This window comes from Vicia villosa, linkage group LG1 (assembly GCF_029867415.1).
Source record: "Vicia villosa cultivar HV-30 ecotype Madison, WI linkage group LG1, Vvil1.0, whole genome shotgun sequence".
Taxonomy (NCBI): domain Eukaryota; kingdom Viridiplantae; phylum Streptophyta; class Magnoliopsida; order Fabales; family Fabaceae; genus Vicia; species Vicia villosa.
The window spans coordinates 70,375,141-70,392,586 of record NC_081180.1 but is presented as its reverse complement, the minus strand read 5'-3'; the positions used below and the strand labels follow the sequence as shown (position 1 = coordinate 70,392,586).

At 33.0% G+C, this 17,446-nt stretch overlaps 1 pseudogene; it reads left to right on the top strand.

Moving 5' to 3' along the window:
* Positions 1 to 4,116: 4,116 nt before the first annotated feature.
* Positions 4,117 to 15,337, top strand: LOC131645068 (probable inorganic phosphate transporter 1-5; annotated as a pseudogene).
* The last annotated feature ends 2,109 nt before the right edge of the window (positions 15,338 to 17,446 follow it).

The window sequence follows — 17,446 nt, the reverse complement described above, 5'->3', positions numbered from 1 at the left end:
TTTTTTTTATATGATTATTCATTGGATAATCAAAGATATTCGTTAATCTGTTTTGCCGCAATTTGGGATTCTTGATGCAATGGATAAGAACCGAGAACGGCTGTAGAGAAATCAAATTTGTTCAATTATCTGTTCTTAATTATTTTTTCAATGGATTAGCGTTGCGTCTTGATAAGCTTTTAGAGATTGCTGGTTGTGTTTTCTCAAATGATTTTGCCTTGTGTCTTGATACGTTTTTCTCAGATTGCTGATCATGTTTTCTCAATGAATTTGCCTCGCGTCTTGATAGGTTTTCTCAGATTGCTAATCGTGTTTTGTCAATGGATTTTCTTTGTGTCTTGATAGGTTTACTTAAATTGCCGATTGTATTTTTTGATGGATTTGCGTTGCATAGTATTGATATGTTTCTCGTATTGCTGATGGTGTTTTCTTAATGGATTTGGGTTACTATGAATCGTTTGTTCAATCTCTAAATATAATCTATTGTTTATCCATTTTGCAGCGTGGCTAGAATTACCTTCGTATCTAATTAAGAGATTAGTTTAACCACTTTGCAGCGATTACTTGATTCTAAAGTTACTTGTTTTTGTTCACACAAGCATACTTCCCTTGATTCTCTTACAGATTTTTGGGCTAGAATTGTTTCTATAACTAAGCTTTAATTCTTTTGGATCAATTATCAATAATTTTTTTGATATGATTCTTCATTGTATAATCAAAGATATTTGTTTATCTGTTTTGCCGCAATTTGGGATTCTTGATGCAATGGTTAAGAACCGAAGGAAATCAAATATGTTCAATTATCTACTCTTAATTTTTTTAATGGATTTGCGTTGGGTCTTGATACGCCTTCTCGGATCGCTGAGCGTGTTTTCTCAATGGATTTGTGTTGTGATGTGCCTTGATAGGTTGTTAGGCTAGAATTGTTTCTATAATTAAGAGAAGTAATTATAACTTAGATTTAAGAGAAGTTATAATGCGATGCGCCGTGTTTTCTCATCTCTTAGATTTATCTCTTAATTCTTCATACAAACCACGGTTGTTCAGTTTATCTATTAATTCTTAATTCTTCTTGATACAAACATACAGATTGTTGGGCTAGAATTCTCGGTTGGTTGTTGGGCTTGATACACAAACATACAGATTGTTGGCTAGAATTCTCGGTTGGTTGTTGGGCTTGATGCACAAACATACAGATGGTTGGGCTAGAATTCTTGGTTGGTTGTTGGGTTTGATGCACAAACATACAGATTGTTGTGCTAGAATTCTCGGTTAGTTGTTGGGCTTGATGCACAAACATACAGATTGTTGGGCTAGAATTCTCGGTCGGTTGTTGGGCTTGATACACAAACATAAATACTGTTGGGCTAGAATTCTCGGTTGTTGGGCTTGATACACAAACATACAGATTGTTGGGCTAGAATTCTCGGTTGGTTGTTGAGCTTGATACACAAATTCTCGGTTGGTTGTTGAGCTTGATACACAAGCATACAGATTGTTGGGCTTGATACTCAAGCATACAGATTGTTGGGCTAGAATTCTTGGTTGTTGGGCTTGATACACAAACATACATACTGTTGGGCTAGAATTCTCGGTTGTTGGGCTTGATACACAAACATACAGATTGTTGGGCTAGAATTGTTTCTATAACTTAGATTTAATTTTTCATTTAATAATTAAGAGATGAATTTCTGTTTCTCAACAAGCTGAGAAGTTTGGTGGATATCTAAGAATGTCTTGATACAACAAAACCCTTTTTTTTCCTGCAATGTTGTTGTCCAACTAATAGCCTTCTTAATGGCATGGAGCTTAGCGTTATCTTCCTTGATCTGCTGTTAAGAGGAAGATTGTTAGGGTTTTGCTTATTGATTTGATTTTCAAACAGTATATATCTAAAAAAATTGGATCAATTGTCAAGGGTTTTTTTTTATACATAATTCTTCATTGAATAATCAGGATATTCGTTTATCAGTTTTGCAGCAATTTGGGATTCTTGAAGCAATGGATTAGAGAAATCAAATTTCTTCTATTATCTGTTCTTAATTATTTTTTACAATGCATTTGTGTTGCATCTTGATACACTTTCTCAGATTGTTGATCGTGTTTTCTCACTGGATTTGCCTTGCGTCTTGATAGGTTTTCTCAGATTGCTGATTGTGTTTTCTTAACGAATTTGTGTTGCATCTTGATACGTTTTCTCATAATTTTCCTAATGGATTTGGGTTACCATGAATCATTTGTTACTTTTGATACGATATACACAAGAACGGAGAACAACTCCAAATAGAATTTGGTCATCTATGTCAAGGCTTTTACACCTTAGTCTTTGTTTAGTTTGATACAACATCAACTATGTTTGTATTTTTGTATCAGGGATGGGAGTAAGTATACAAGATTCTAAGTCTTTCGCACTCCTGCGAATAAGGAATTCTGCAGTGTTTGACACTAACCACTTTTAGTTAAGTTGTTTTGTTATTCTGCAGTGTTTGGCACTTTTTATGTTATTTTGGAATAGTTGTTTTGCGGTGCGTATGTAATATATCTTACTAACAATTAAAATCTTCTCTGAAGTTAAATATTTGTGGTGAACATCCTCTAACTTAATTTAAGGAGGGAAAGTTAGAGTGAGTTCAGGCAATGTTTGTATGATATAAATGAGATGAACATAGTAATTTAGGGAACATATGTATGATATTAATGAGATGATCATATTAATTTTGGAGGAAAAAAATTGTGAGAGAAAAGTAAATCAAGAGAGTGATAGAGAGAAAGTTAGGGAAAGTTAGGGAAAGTTAGAGAACTGGAAGAGGATCCATGCCCAAATATTTGTCTTTTCACTCGGACACCAATATGTAATTGGCCATGTCATATATATTTTCATTGTTATCCTTTTATTTGGTGGATCTCTACTCTGACTGAATTCTTCCGGTTTCTGACTTTTGCAGATCTAGTTTTCTTCATTTTTTAAGTTATGTTTTGTGATTCTTGATACAACATAACAAAAACCAAGAACTACTTCTGAGAATTTATTTCTTTGTTATGAATCTTATGATGTTAAGACATTTGAAGTGAACACGTTTTTTAATTTTTTATACGAAGTTTGTCAAATTAACAACATTCATTGGGGTTGCAGGATACAGGGAAGGTAGTCTGTGAGCATGTTATTCTTCATATTTTGTATTCTGATACCTTTCTGGTTTCTTGTTTCTGAGGTTTGATTTAGTTCTGGCTTTTTCATAGCCAAACACGTGAATTGAAACATGGCTCTGTTTTTTGCAGTGTGTAGTGCATAGTATCAAGCCGCCAGTTTATTTTGGTACTCGGATTTTTTCAATTGATTTCTTCTCTGCTGATTATTTTTTGTCTAATCTTATTTATTACTTCATGAATTCCAATTGGATGTTTTGGGTTTTTGTATTGAGAAAGTGCAGAAGTTTACATAATTTCGAAGACACAATCAAGAGAATTTATCTCTTCATATAATAATTAAGAGGATTTATCCATTTCTCAACAAGTTGAGAAGTTTGGTGGAAACAACAACATGCTGAGAAGTTTGGTGGAAACAACAACAAGAATAGAAAATAACTCCATATAGCTAAATAAAATTTTTCAATTGGTCATTCTTATTATTTTTATTTCTGGCCTTTGATTGCAATGCATACAATTGATTTCTGAATTTGTTTTTCTGCAGTGTGGTTGTCCAACTAATAACCTTCTTCATAGTATGGAGCTTAGTGTTTTAAAAGAGTTCTGAGTTTGTGATTGATCTTTATTAAATTCTTTTTTATTTTCAATATTTCCTTATCGATTCTAAAAGCATATCTTCCTTGATTTGCTGTGTTTACACTGGTGTTGCAGGATACACGTTGAATACTTGAGTCTTAAGGGTTCTTAACATCAATACTACTTTTCTCTCACAAACATTTGGTCTACATTTGGATTTTCGTATTGAGAAAGTGCAAAAGTTTACATAATTTTGAAGACATTCGGAAAAGTTTGTGGGCCTCTCTCTGAGATACTGATCTGCTACTTGGTTTGCAGAATTATGATATATTCTTTCTTTCTTGGTTCTTTTTATGATTTATGATGTAGGCCTAATAGCCCCTTCGGTATTAGATGGAAGCTCAAACTGTCATATTTCATATTGGGTACAAGTACTTGCAAATTGGCCGAAAGTTTCTTTCCATTAACAATCATCTCTTCAGCGTCTGTGTTTTATTCTTTAATTTGGACATTTCTACTAAGGATAATTTACATTTCAGTCTGTATGATATTAGGCAATTTTGAATTTCTTTGATGAGTGTTATAGGAGAGACAGAGACAACTATGTAAGTGGTGTGCTGTGGCCTATGGAAACTGAGGTTAACATACTATTCTTCCAACATTGGGATGCAAAGCTTCTTTTTTGATATCTGTATTTTTTTTATGGTTGTTCTGGGAGTGTTGGAGTTTTGGTATTTTGTAGCAGGAGCATGGTATTGAAGCATACGAGATTCTAGACTAGAGTATAACTTTTTGGCTGAGCCAATGAATTCTTGACAACTTGGTTTAGGTCACTTTTTTTCTTCTTGTTTGCCACTTCCTTTGTTATAATTATTTTACTACATTATTGTCATTTGTGTTATATATAAGAAGACAAATCTTTTCTCCCAAATGGATATTTGTCGAAGTGGGGAAGCCCAAATTTTTTCTGTTTCACATGGAGCATCAATCTACAATTGGTTGTGGCATATATTATCACAGTTATTATGTTCTTTATTTGGTGATCTATACTTTGTTGATGTCACAGGGAGTATATGGACTGTGAAAGCTATGGTGAGATGATCAAGGACATCCTTTGAGCCTTAGGATAAAACAGGTCATTATTTACCAACATGATTTCTTCAGGTTCTATTTGCGGGTTTCAATTTTGGAATTCGTTCTTATTTTATCACCTTCAATATATCAATTTTCATTTGGCTTACCAATAACTACTCTGAAGCAGCTGGTATGTTGTTTTCTTGACTAAAGTTGTTCCACTTTATTTGAACTTGTGTTTCATAAAACATTGGACATTGGCTTGTCATATGATTCAAAATTGAATTTTTGAAAAGTTGTAAAAGCCATTATGTGAGTGCAGTCTAGTTACAAAACATGATAACCCTAAGTCTTCTCAAGGACCAGGCAACGCTGTTTTCATCTAGGTTTGTCGAAATTATAAGGATTTGTTGATGTTTGTGCATTGATATTCTGAATCAAAATAAAGTGAAAGATTACTCAATCTTAAATTACCAGTCTGCTTATAGTTGGTGGCTAGTCCAAAAATGTGAGGTGTTTCTTTTCGAATATTAGAAGAGTTGTAGTGGGAGTTATTGGACATGTGTGTTTTGATTAGGCTTACTGTGTTGAAACCATTAATTTCTTCGTAGCATCAAGCCTTGGTTTGTTTAATGTTGGTGACTATGACAATTACTGTCAACTTACCTGAATATCTCTACTCGCTACCTTCTTCGTTTTTCATCAATTTGTGGGCGTGTTTGATTTGATGATCTACTTCTAAAGAGAGGTATTCTTCTCTTTTACTGTCTGTTTCTGTTATTTATGATATATAGGAATCGGAATTTGTTTCCTCCTTAAGGATTTAATCGGGACCAGAATTCATTATTGGAACCATCAAGTTGTGCAGACTAAGATATTTTTTAAGGAATTCCAGCAGTACAATTCAGTCATTGTTTCTAAGAATGTGCAATTTTGTTTTTTGCGATTTCGGTCGGTACAGGGGTCGCGACACTGATTGCACTCGCGGACCGTTTTTTAAAACCCTGATCATTGGTGTTACAGGTCTTAAAAGTTGGCTGTTAAAGCGGCTGGTGAGATTTACCACAAACTGGTCATTTTTGCTGTGCACTTTTTCAGTTATCTTTTGATTGTCTGACCTGCTAGGGTTAATTAAGCAAGATTCTGTAGAAATTTTTTCATTTTGTAGGATGAACAGCGTGGTTGAGGATTTTGTTTTCGATTAATGTTTTCTTTGGCACATTTGGCAAAGTCTCCATCCTTTATTTGGTAATTTGTGGTTATATTGAGCTCCAAAATCTACAAAGCTATTGTTCCAAACATAAATATTATGTTGGGTGTGTCATATATTTATTCTCATTATTTCTAGAAGATTTTAATCCGAAGATCTCTATTTGTATATAAATAGTTTATTCCTTAAACTGTTACTATAGTGCATTTGTTATTTCAAGTTCTTTTGTAAGCGTTCAGTTTTTATTAGTTTATGTGAACATGTTGATTGGGTGTATTCTTCTGTTTATTGCAGGAGCTTTCCTGTACTATAGTAATGAGATGTTGATATATTATCAGACCATGTTCAGCTAGTTGAAGAATTCATATTCGGAACTTTTTGCAATTTTTAATTCCCCAAATTATAACCGAGAGTATCAAACAAATCAACTTTCTGAAATGAATCCTTCTATGTTAATTTTGATTGATAGTAATATGTTATGAATTGTGAATCTATTTTTCTGCACTGTGGTTTCCTAAAAACATACTTTATCTTTTGAGGTTGATTGTTTTGGCTTAATTTTGGAGTATGATATTCATATTTTAATGATTTGGTGATGTTATTGATTTCATTTGGGATTTTATTTTGGGCTGTTAAAAAGTCCAGTAAGATTTGTCCAATCTTAAGTCTAATCTAGTAAGAGCGTGCAAAGTACTTATGTACAAGTGAATCTTCATTCTTGGACAATGTACAAGAACATGGTTCCTTTCCACCTTAACCGCTGATCTACAACTACCGGTCGCCTGCACTTCTCAACGGATTTGCGTTGTGTCTTGATGGGTTTTCTTAGATTGCTGATCGTATTTTTTTTATGGATTTTGTCTTGATACATTTTCTGATGTTGATTGTGTTTTCCTAATGGATTTGGGTTACTATGAATCATTTGTTACGTCTTGATAAGTTTTGATACGACTTGATCTGTTTTGATATGACACACAAGAACAGAGAACATTTTCAAATAGATAAATCAGCATTCAGAAAAGCTTGCAGTCCTCTCTCTGTTATACTAATCTGCAACTTGGTTTGGAGAATTATGCTATATTCTTTCTTTGTTCTTTTTCTACAACCTATCTATCAGAGTTTAATTTTTCAATACATTTGTTGCTGACAGAGTAAGTTTGTTGTACACAAAAGTTTTCTGAATTCTAATCACACTCCCACCTTTTTAGTTGGCCTATAGTGGAGAAATTGGAGATAAGCGTCTCTGCTGTTTTGTATAAATTATCTTTGGTGAAAGAATAAAGAAGGATACATATTTATGCTAGCCAGGGTATATATTTTCAAGGATTTAATTTGGACAACTTGGTTAGGTACGTTTTGCCGATTTGTTCCTTGGGGTCTGTTGTTATTTCTGATTTATGATGTAGGCCCAATAGCTCCTTCGGTATTCGGTGGAAGCTTAGACTATTTGGCTTGAAGTTTGTGTCCATTCCATAACCATCATGTCAGAGGCTGTGTTGTATTCTTTAATTCCAACGTTGAGATACAACCCTTAGGATAAAACGGGTCATTATTTACCACGTAATTTCTTCGAGTTCTATTTGTAGGTTTCAATTTTGGAATTCATTCTTATTTTATCATCTTCAATATATCAGTTTTCATTTAGCTTACCAATAACTCTACTCTTAAACACCTGGTATGTTGTTTTCTTGGTTAAAATAATTCCACTTTATTTGAACTTGTGTTTCATAAAGCATTAGACATTGGCTTGTCATATGATTCAAAATTGAATTTTTGAAAAGCTCTAAAAGCCATTATGTGAATGCAGTCTAGTTACCAAACACGACCAATCCTAAGTCTTCTAAGGACTAGGCGAGGATTTTTTCTTCTAGGTTTGTTGAAATTATAAGGATTTCTTGATTGTGTATTGATATTCTAAATCAAATAAGGCGAAACATTACTCAATCTCAAATTACCAGTCTGCTTATAGTTCGTGGCAAGTCCAAAAATATTGGTAGATTGTCGACAGTTTTAAAAAACAAAGTGAGGTGTTTCTTTTCGAATATGTCATGTGGGATTATTGGACATGTGAGTTTATGACACTTGGTTTTGATCAGGCTTACTGTGTTGAAGCAATTAATTTATTTGTAGCATCAAGCCTTGTTTGATTTGATGATCTACTTCTAGAGAGAGGTATTTTCGTACTCTTTTACTGTTTGTTTTTGATGTTTATGATATATAGGAATATGAATTAGTTTCCTCCCTAAGGATTTCATCGGGCACCATAATTTATTATTTGAACCATCATTTTCTGCAGACTATAAGATATTTTGTAAGGAATTCGAGCAGTAATATTCAGTCATTGTTTCTAAGAATGTGCAATTTTAATTCTCTATGATTTTTATCATCCGTGTTATAGGTCCTAAAAGTTGGCTGTTAAAGTGGCTGCTAAGATTTACCAATACCTTTGTGACAGAACTGGTCACTTTTCTATTTGTGTATTCTTTTGATTGTCTGACCTGCCAGGATTAATGAAGCAATATTATTTAGAAAAAAATTCATTTCGTAGGACGAACAGACTTTCGTTTTTGATGAATCTTTTCTTTGGCACATTTGGCAAAGTCTCCATCCTTTATTCGGTAAATTGTGGCTATATTGAGCTTCAAAATCTGCAATTTGATAGCAATTGTTTCAAACATAAATATTCTGCTGGTTGTGTCATATATTTATTCTCATTATTTCTAGATTTTAATCTGAAGATCTCTATTTGTATATAAATAGTTTATTCCTTAATCTGTTATTATTTAAACTACTCCGCAGTTTTAGTGCATTTGTTATTTCAAGTTATTTTGCGAGCGTTCAACTTTTATTGGTTTATGTGATTTCTGCATGGTTTTGTTTATTGTGATTCACTGAGATTTTGAAAATGTTGTTATTATTTTAAGAGCTTTATTGTACTATAGTAATATGGTGTTGATATATTATCAAACGAGTGACAAAAATACATAACACAACTATTGCGATTATATCAGTGTTGTAGAAATAAAACATTGATAACCTTAAAAAAATGCTGTCTTCAATAATAACAATTCAAAGTGCACATATGAGATGATAAAATGCGAAGAAAAAAAGTTTATGGTCTAACTCTTGCTCTTATGGTGTTCTCTTCTCTTGGTTCTGGTCCATCTTTTGGTCACTCGGCGAAGGGTACAATTGCGACTCTTTGTTTCTTTAGATTCTAGCTTGGTTTTGGTATTGGTGGTGATTACCCTCTTTCTGCTACAATCATGTCTGAGTATGCTAACAAAAAGACTCGAGGCGCCTTTATTGCTTCGGTTTTCGCTATGCAAGGGTTCGAAATTTTGGCGGGTGGAATTGTTTCTCTTGTGGTTTCAATTGCTTTTGATCATGCTTATAATGCTCCGGCTTATAAGGTGAATGCTGCAGCATCACTTGTGCCAGAAGCTGATTATGTTTGGAGGATTATTCTCATGTTTGATGTTGTTCCTGCTGGTTTAACTTACTAATAATTGGCGTATGAAAATGCCCGAAACAGCAAGGTACCCACCTTTTTAGATAGACAAATGTTACTAACTTAGGCGACGCAAGACATGCCGAGCAAGAGAAAGTAGAGAAGATCGTTGTGAGAGACCACAATAGTTTTGGTTTGTTAAAGAGTTTCTTAGAAGACACGGTCTTTATCTGCTCGGAACTACTTCGACCTGGTTTCTTCTTGACATTGCTTGCTTATTACAGTTCAAATTTTTTTCAAAAAGATATTTATTGTTGTTGTTGTTGTGATTCACTAAGATTTTGAAAATGTGATTGGGTGCATTCTTCAGTTTGATAAGCATTCTTCAGTTTGCTTATCATATAAATCAAATTTCAGCGATTTTTAATTCTCAAAATAATAACTGAGAATATCAAATAAATCAACTTTCTGACATGAATCCTTCTATGCTAATTTTGATTGATAGTAATATGTAGTGAATTATGAATCTATTTTTCTGCACTGTGGTTTCTTAAGAACCTACTTCATAGAAGTCTCGAGTCGAGTTTGATCGCTGATCTACAACCCCTAATCTACAACTATCGGTCACTTGCACTTCATGCCAGACAAACTGGAGTTAGTTATAACCGTCTCCACTATATAAGTGCGCCTTCGTGTCACAACCAGGTATTTCTTTACAACATGTGGGTGTGTTTGTTCGGATGATATGCATATACTATAAAGGAGAGCTACTTATATATGTTGTCTGTTTGTAGTTATCTTTTTAAGAGATAAGGATTCATCTTTGTATTTCACTTTGAGCACAAGAATTCATAATTGGGTGAATGCTTCATCTAATGAACCATCATGTTCTGCTGGCTATACTTGTGAGCAAATACAGTTTTAGTTTTTTGTGATTTTCAATATGTTTGATATATGAGAATGCTTATGAATGTATAATGAATAGTAAAAAGTTGCAGGGGTTTCCAAAAACATTAAAAGTTGCAGTTGAATGTATAATGAATGCTTTTTTATGTATTTTTTTAGTTATTGTTTGATTGTGCGACTTGCAGTGTTAACTAGATGATCAAGTACACCATATTCTGCAACAATATAGATGCACTGCAACAATCTATATTCATATGTATTTTTCTCTTTAAAGGAATATAATCTCTATCACTATTGGCACAAGAGCTCCATCTGTATTTGGCGGAAGATTAAATTTTGTGCCAGTTCATATTGAGTTATAAAATCTTCAATTGGTTGAAATTTTGTGTTCAAGATATATGTTGTGTTCATATTGTTTTTATTTTTTTTACACATTATTGAAAACATGTTGGTTTGGGATCAGCGGTTATATCCAGGGGTTGTTTCTTTCATGAATTATTCTCCTACTGGAATGGTTTTTCTCTGAGCAAAGAAACTTGGAGATATGTGGCTTTTTTATGTTAAAATGTTGATTTTTTATTTATTTATTTCTGTGGTTGTTGGAGCTTCATTTGTTGAGGTCAGACCTATGTTAAAAATATAATCACTTGGGAATTTTTTCTTTCCAAAATGAATGCCTTAGTTTTTTCATAGTAGTTATTGGTATGGTTTAGTTTGAGAGCGACAACTCTTTTTATTTTGGTTTGTGTATATACATGACATTGTTTGAATTCGTGTGTTTTATTTTAGAAAGTTCATAGTAGTACTTAATGCTTAAACATTGAAACTTTCTTTTTTATATCAGTTATTGGATTAAGCTCAGGAGATTTGCAGATGAACCCTTTGTACTTTTTAAATTTAACATTGTAGAAGTTCATTTTTTAACTTTTTAAATTTAACATTGTAGAAGTTCATTTTTTATCAGAAGCATAGGAAATAGACCCTTCCATGTATCATATGGAGAGGAGAAATTGGAGATGAGTGCATCTGTCTTTGGTGTTGATTATGGTGTTGGTTTTGGGATCATATTAAGATTTCCTATATGTTTTGCAGTTTTCTATAACAGGTTGAGGGTGAAATTATCACCTTGTACTTTACGTTTTTGTTTGAGAGTTTGAAGAGAGATTTGAATTAAAAAAAAATAGAGAAATAATTATGTATAAATTGTTTAGTATTAGTATATTTTTAATTTAATTTTTAAAATATCATTAGATAAATTTTATTGAATCTTTATTTATGACATAGATTACAGTGCCATATCACGTGGTACAACTTTGTTACAAAATGCATCGGAAAAAATAAATACGAAGTCTCACATTTTTGAAAACGTTCGTGGATAGAGAAGTTCACGGTAATAAGATTGATTTTGAAATATGGAATGAAGATGCACTTACAAGGAAAAATCATGGCAATAAAGGATTATGCATATCCCTTAATCAATTATGTATATCACATAATTGGTTATGTAGGATAAATAATCGATTAACCTTTAAGTGTTAACTGATTATCTAGTGTAAATAACACTCACAAGGTTTCAGAAGGAGAATCATTTTCAAAGATTTGAGGTTTCTTGTTGCAGTGAGATAATGGAGAGAGTCAATCATATTTTGACACTTATTTTGGTTTTCTTCCTTCATCTCTGTCTAAGTTACATTACATAGCTGTTAGAGTATCGATTTTTTTTACCTGTTTGGAAGTTTTTGGCCGTCTTTGGCTTGATTTATATATGTCCCTTCTTTTTATTGATGAATTTGTTCTACATCGTAACAGAAAAATCCTTGCGCATTGAATATAATGTTGTTTACATTGATCAACACATACTTCCTCCTAGATGTAAAAGAGCACACTTTTTACATTCATCTGAAGAGTTTAAAATTTGTGATAGTTTAAAATTCATGATAGTTATAGAAAAAAAAGGCTTAAATAGTCAATTCGTTCTTGAAAGTTAGCGTGTTTTTAGTTTTCGTCCTTGTATATTTTTTTCCTAGATAAAGTCTTTATATATTGAATTTCTTTTGGATTTAGTCCCTAAAACTAAAATCTGCAGGAAAATTTACAGGTTTCTGTGAATTTTTCTGCAAATTTTAACTTTAGGGACCAAAACCAATTTTTTTTTAACATTGAGGGATCGTTTTCAAGAAAAAAAGATACAGAGACGAATATTAAAAACACCCTAACTTACAGGGACACGGACTAATTAAGCAAAAATTTTTTTTTTTAAAAATAGCTCTCTTTACGTAAACATCACATGATTAATAACCACTTAAAAACCAGGAATTGGAAAACTTTCAAATTCCCCTTACTTGAGTGCTTGATAGACTTTATAGAAAATGTATTGTAGACTAGTGTAATAATAACAATAGTCATCTTAAAAAAATCATAGTAATAAAAACAGACTCTATCATACATCAGCAATTGAAGGCAATTATGTGGATCCTCTTCATTTCTGTAAAAATAGAGTTGTCCATTACAGTGTATAAAAGTCAAATTATGAAAACTTATGTCACTAGTTCTAAGAAAATATGTATTTATACAGAAATATTGGCAATCGAGTATCCATTTATTTTAGGAAACATAGATGATACTAACTCACAATTATGTGATTACGCAGATATCATAGGATATGGAACAGTTGCACACTTTAATTGAAATGCAAGTTACAAACTCGTAGGTTTTCTGGTGTTACAGTTGACTAACAATAGTAGCAGTTGAACTCTGAAGTCACCTTGAGCAAGCGATAAAAATCGGAGATTAAGGATAATGAAGCTATCGTGTAGAGCATACCAAAACTACCTTTTTATGTTTTAGAATATCTCCTCCCTCTGAAAGCACAGGGTTGATCCAAGGATAAATATAATGCCTGCTCATCGCCTTTCTGTAAACCAAATAATAAAAAAATTCAATTTACAATATACAAAATTTGCAAACTACAGTAAAACAAGATTCTATACAAACTTATAGGAAGGTAGATAAATCCGAAATATACCCAACATATATTTGCAACACATTTCAAAATGTTAAATAATATTTGCAACCAAAGTGTATTGAAAATTCACGATGCAGTTGTTCCATCTCTTACCGCTCACAGTGGATGTCCTTATCTAAGATGGACCATCTTATAGCAAGCGCGTATGACAGGGTGTACGCCGACTGTACGAGATTTGAATTTTCTGAGACATTTTTTTTCACTTCACAGTCGTCCACCTGTAGACCTGCCAACCCTCGTCATTTGTATCAGGTATCTAAGATCGCTCTACTTTATATAAGTTTATTTGAAACTGGAGTGTCCTATTCCGACTACGACATGTCAGTGGACGACACATCATACAAAGAGGTGTACACTTGGCCGGATCACTTTTTTGAAAAGATGGGTTAAGTTAGTACTCTTAGCAGGTATGTCATGTTTAGCGAGATCTGTGACGGTAATCCCACCAATGAACTTCAAGATAAATTTGCGGTTTGTCGGTTTGAAAAGAAAGTCATTTGGCACAACTTGGAATTTTGCCATGGTGCACGTGACACCAACCAATAATGAACTATCAAAATGTTGTTTTAATATTGTGGGAACAACAACATGAATGTCATGGCCCTACATAAAAGACAACAACAAATATATTGTTTTATTTTCAATTTGATATGTTCTTAGTAATATCGTCGAGTTTCCCGTATCTCTAGTTTGGAAACATATTTCCAAAATTATAAACTCCTGCCAAGGTCATAAGCCTTTCAGCAGTAGCAGTTTCATTTTCTAAAGAGTAACAAAATTCTCCCTTCTTCTTTCACTATCATCATTTTGTTCCATCCTCAAAGAGCAGTCCTTTTGTTCCATCTCAATTGAAATGTTTCTGAGGGACCTGTGACAGACTTACTGCATATAAACTACATGAAATTTGTAGAGGAGAAGATTTCCATGCATTACCATGATTCAAAGATGTTAATGAAGATTATGATATGGATATGCACCAGAAATCTCAACTTGTACCTGCATCAATTCATCAGACCAAAACATAACAACACTAAGACTAAATATGTCAAGCCAAAAACAACTTCCCAACCTGCCCTGCATAAAAATCACCAGAAAAATCTACTTCAAACCAACTAAACCGCACATTCCCCTTTTGCTGCCGCAACCTACCATATTTGAAATGTTATTAAACACTAAATGTAACATGACTGTTTAACAACATAAAAACAACTTATGAAAGCTAACATAACTGTTGCATCAAAACTCACATATTAGTATTATGATTATCACAAAATCATTACATTGAACACAAACACCCTAATCACAAACTGAAAACCCTAAATTTAAACAAATAACCAATTATAAACCTTTCAAACAATGATTTCCCCGTCCATTTCACTTCACCATAAAGCTTTTCACATTTATCTACTAGAGTACCTAAAAGTTTAAATGAGAAATCTCAGTAAGCATATCTAATATTACACAAGTAGTCAAAAGAAGTTGGTCCACACATACGCACCCCACTCGTCGCCGGAAATCCACCAACTACAATCATATTATTGCTATCCCATTTCGACCACCACCACCACCACATTCATCATCTCAAGCCCGTTTCCACCGTTGGAACACACCTGAAACCAAGGTCGTCACTCATATGTTTGCTTTCAACCATCGAAACACACCTGAAAACAAAAATCACACCCACACAAATCAAATATCACATATTTGTAAACGAAAAAAGGGTGGATTAGGGTTTATCAAATGTCACAGATTTGAAACCGAAAATGGTTAGGATTAGGGCAAAAATCAAACGTTAGAGAAGGAAGACAAACGGAAAGAGAATGACGATAAAGAGAAAGAGAAGGAATAGAGAGAAGAGGGAAGAGAAATGAATGAGAGATAAGAGGATGGTGGTAAGATAGAGAAAGAGAAAGCAGACAGTATTGAAAGAAGAAGAAGAAACACGTGAAAGAGAGAGAGAGTGATGATTTCTATGCAAGAGAAATTTAAATTAAAGTAGGCTACATAGTTTGTATGTAACCAAACAACCCAAAATGACATCATCAATTAATTCCAAGTTAATTATTAAAAAAATAATGCAGTAACTATCTATTTAAAATAGAAATACATGACATCATTAGTTGAAAAAAAGTAAATTTAGGACCAAAATTGCCCCCATTTTGAGGAGGTGGCAAAATTAGAAGGAAGGACATTTGTATGTTTTCCAGAACAATTGATGTTCTTATATGGTAGATATCATTTTGAAAAAAAATTCATGGAGCAGACACAATAGAAAATTTTAAACCTATAACATTGACACATTTTCAATTTAAGTTTATCACCAAAATCATAGCGATAATAAGCTTATTAAATTGGCTCCAAAAATAGTCTTAGAGAATCTGAGAGGATTCATATGAGACGTAGTACAAGAAATCTTTTGGAAGAAGGTGAATTCTTATCTACCCAAGTCAAAAAATTGGGTAAAGTTACCTTCAATGTAAAATGTCTTGGAATCAATAACTAATTGTACTATTTTATAATTAATGAAATATGTTAAAATTAAATGGAATCTTGTGATTGGTGGAATGTACACTATCCAACTTTTTGTGATGGATAGAGAAGTTGTCCCCTTGAAAGAAACATAGCTATGAAAATTGATATCAAAAAGGCATTTAGTACTCTAGAATGGAGTTATTTACTCTAGCTGCTTAACAATTGTGGCTTTAATATTATATTTTGAAATTGAATTACAATAATATTTCATTCAACCAAATTATCAATTTAGTTAATAGCAAGGCAACAAAGCTTCTTCAACTGTTCTAGAGAAGACAAGGAGATCCCATCTCCATTTTACTGTTTTGCATTGTTGAAGATGCTTTAAGTAAGCAATGATCAAACATAATTAAACAAAATTGCTCATGACTAAACTAAATTTCCAAGTAACACTTTCGTTGTAGATGATCTATGATATTTTGTAAAGTTACCAAAAGAGATACATCTCCTATCCACAAGTTATTACATGAATATGTTTAAAATTCAAGCCATCTCCCTAGTCCCACAAAATGCCGGATATAGATCCTCTCATGCCATTTCTCTCATGTTTCTATCATGCCCTATTATCAACCATTGGATCTATTACTTTCTCTCTCCTTTATACCATTAATTTGTTGTTAGTGTGATAATCCACCATTGGATTGAAAATAGGAGAGAGGGCTGAATGAAAATAGCATGAGAGGATCCAATTTCCAAAATGCCGATATCCTAGGTTTTAGGCTATCCACAAGTTGCATGAATATTTGATTTTAATATAAGTTATATAAATTTGATTACCTTTGTCATACCCCAAATTTGTCCTACCGCTAATTTCTAACTGGCTTTAGCTTTTGCATTCATCTATATACCTTCCATTAGGTCGTTAACATAATTCATGCATCATTAATCAATAAGCTTTGCAAGGGATCGAGGTTGTAAATAGAGTTGAGGTTTCACATGGCTTGAAGTTCATACTTTGTGCAGGCTTGTTTCTATTGAGGTTTTCAACTAATCGTGGATTAAGGTTCCTTTCGCTGTGATTGTGTCGACTGGTGGATTTTCAGGGTTGTTTCTATGATCATCTTATTGTTAGGGTGTCATCTAGTTTATTCTTCAATTCAAAGTTTGGTTCATTTGATTACTTGAAATACAAACTATCCGTTCGAAGCTTCGCCAAAAGAGTGTGTATTCATTTGTTTGAAGAAGGTATTGGACCACTCTCAATTGTTAAAGACACTCGACAAAGTTTCAACTTAGTCAAAGTCAACCATGGACGGTCAACTTTGTTACCAAAGTTCATAGTGAATCATCTTGAGCTCTTGTTTTATGATGATTGGTTCAAGTTGCAAATTGAGAGAAATATATGAAGATTCATTTGTACATTTAAGAGGAAAACACAATCAAATCAATTCTGCAACATTTCAACTAACCATCATCATCATCATGTGGCAGCATCACCCTACACCATTCATTCACATACAATTCCAAATTACAACTATCCATTACAAAAACCCAAATTACAAAAATTCAAATATACAAAAAAAAT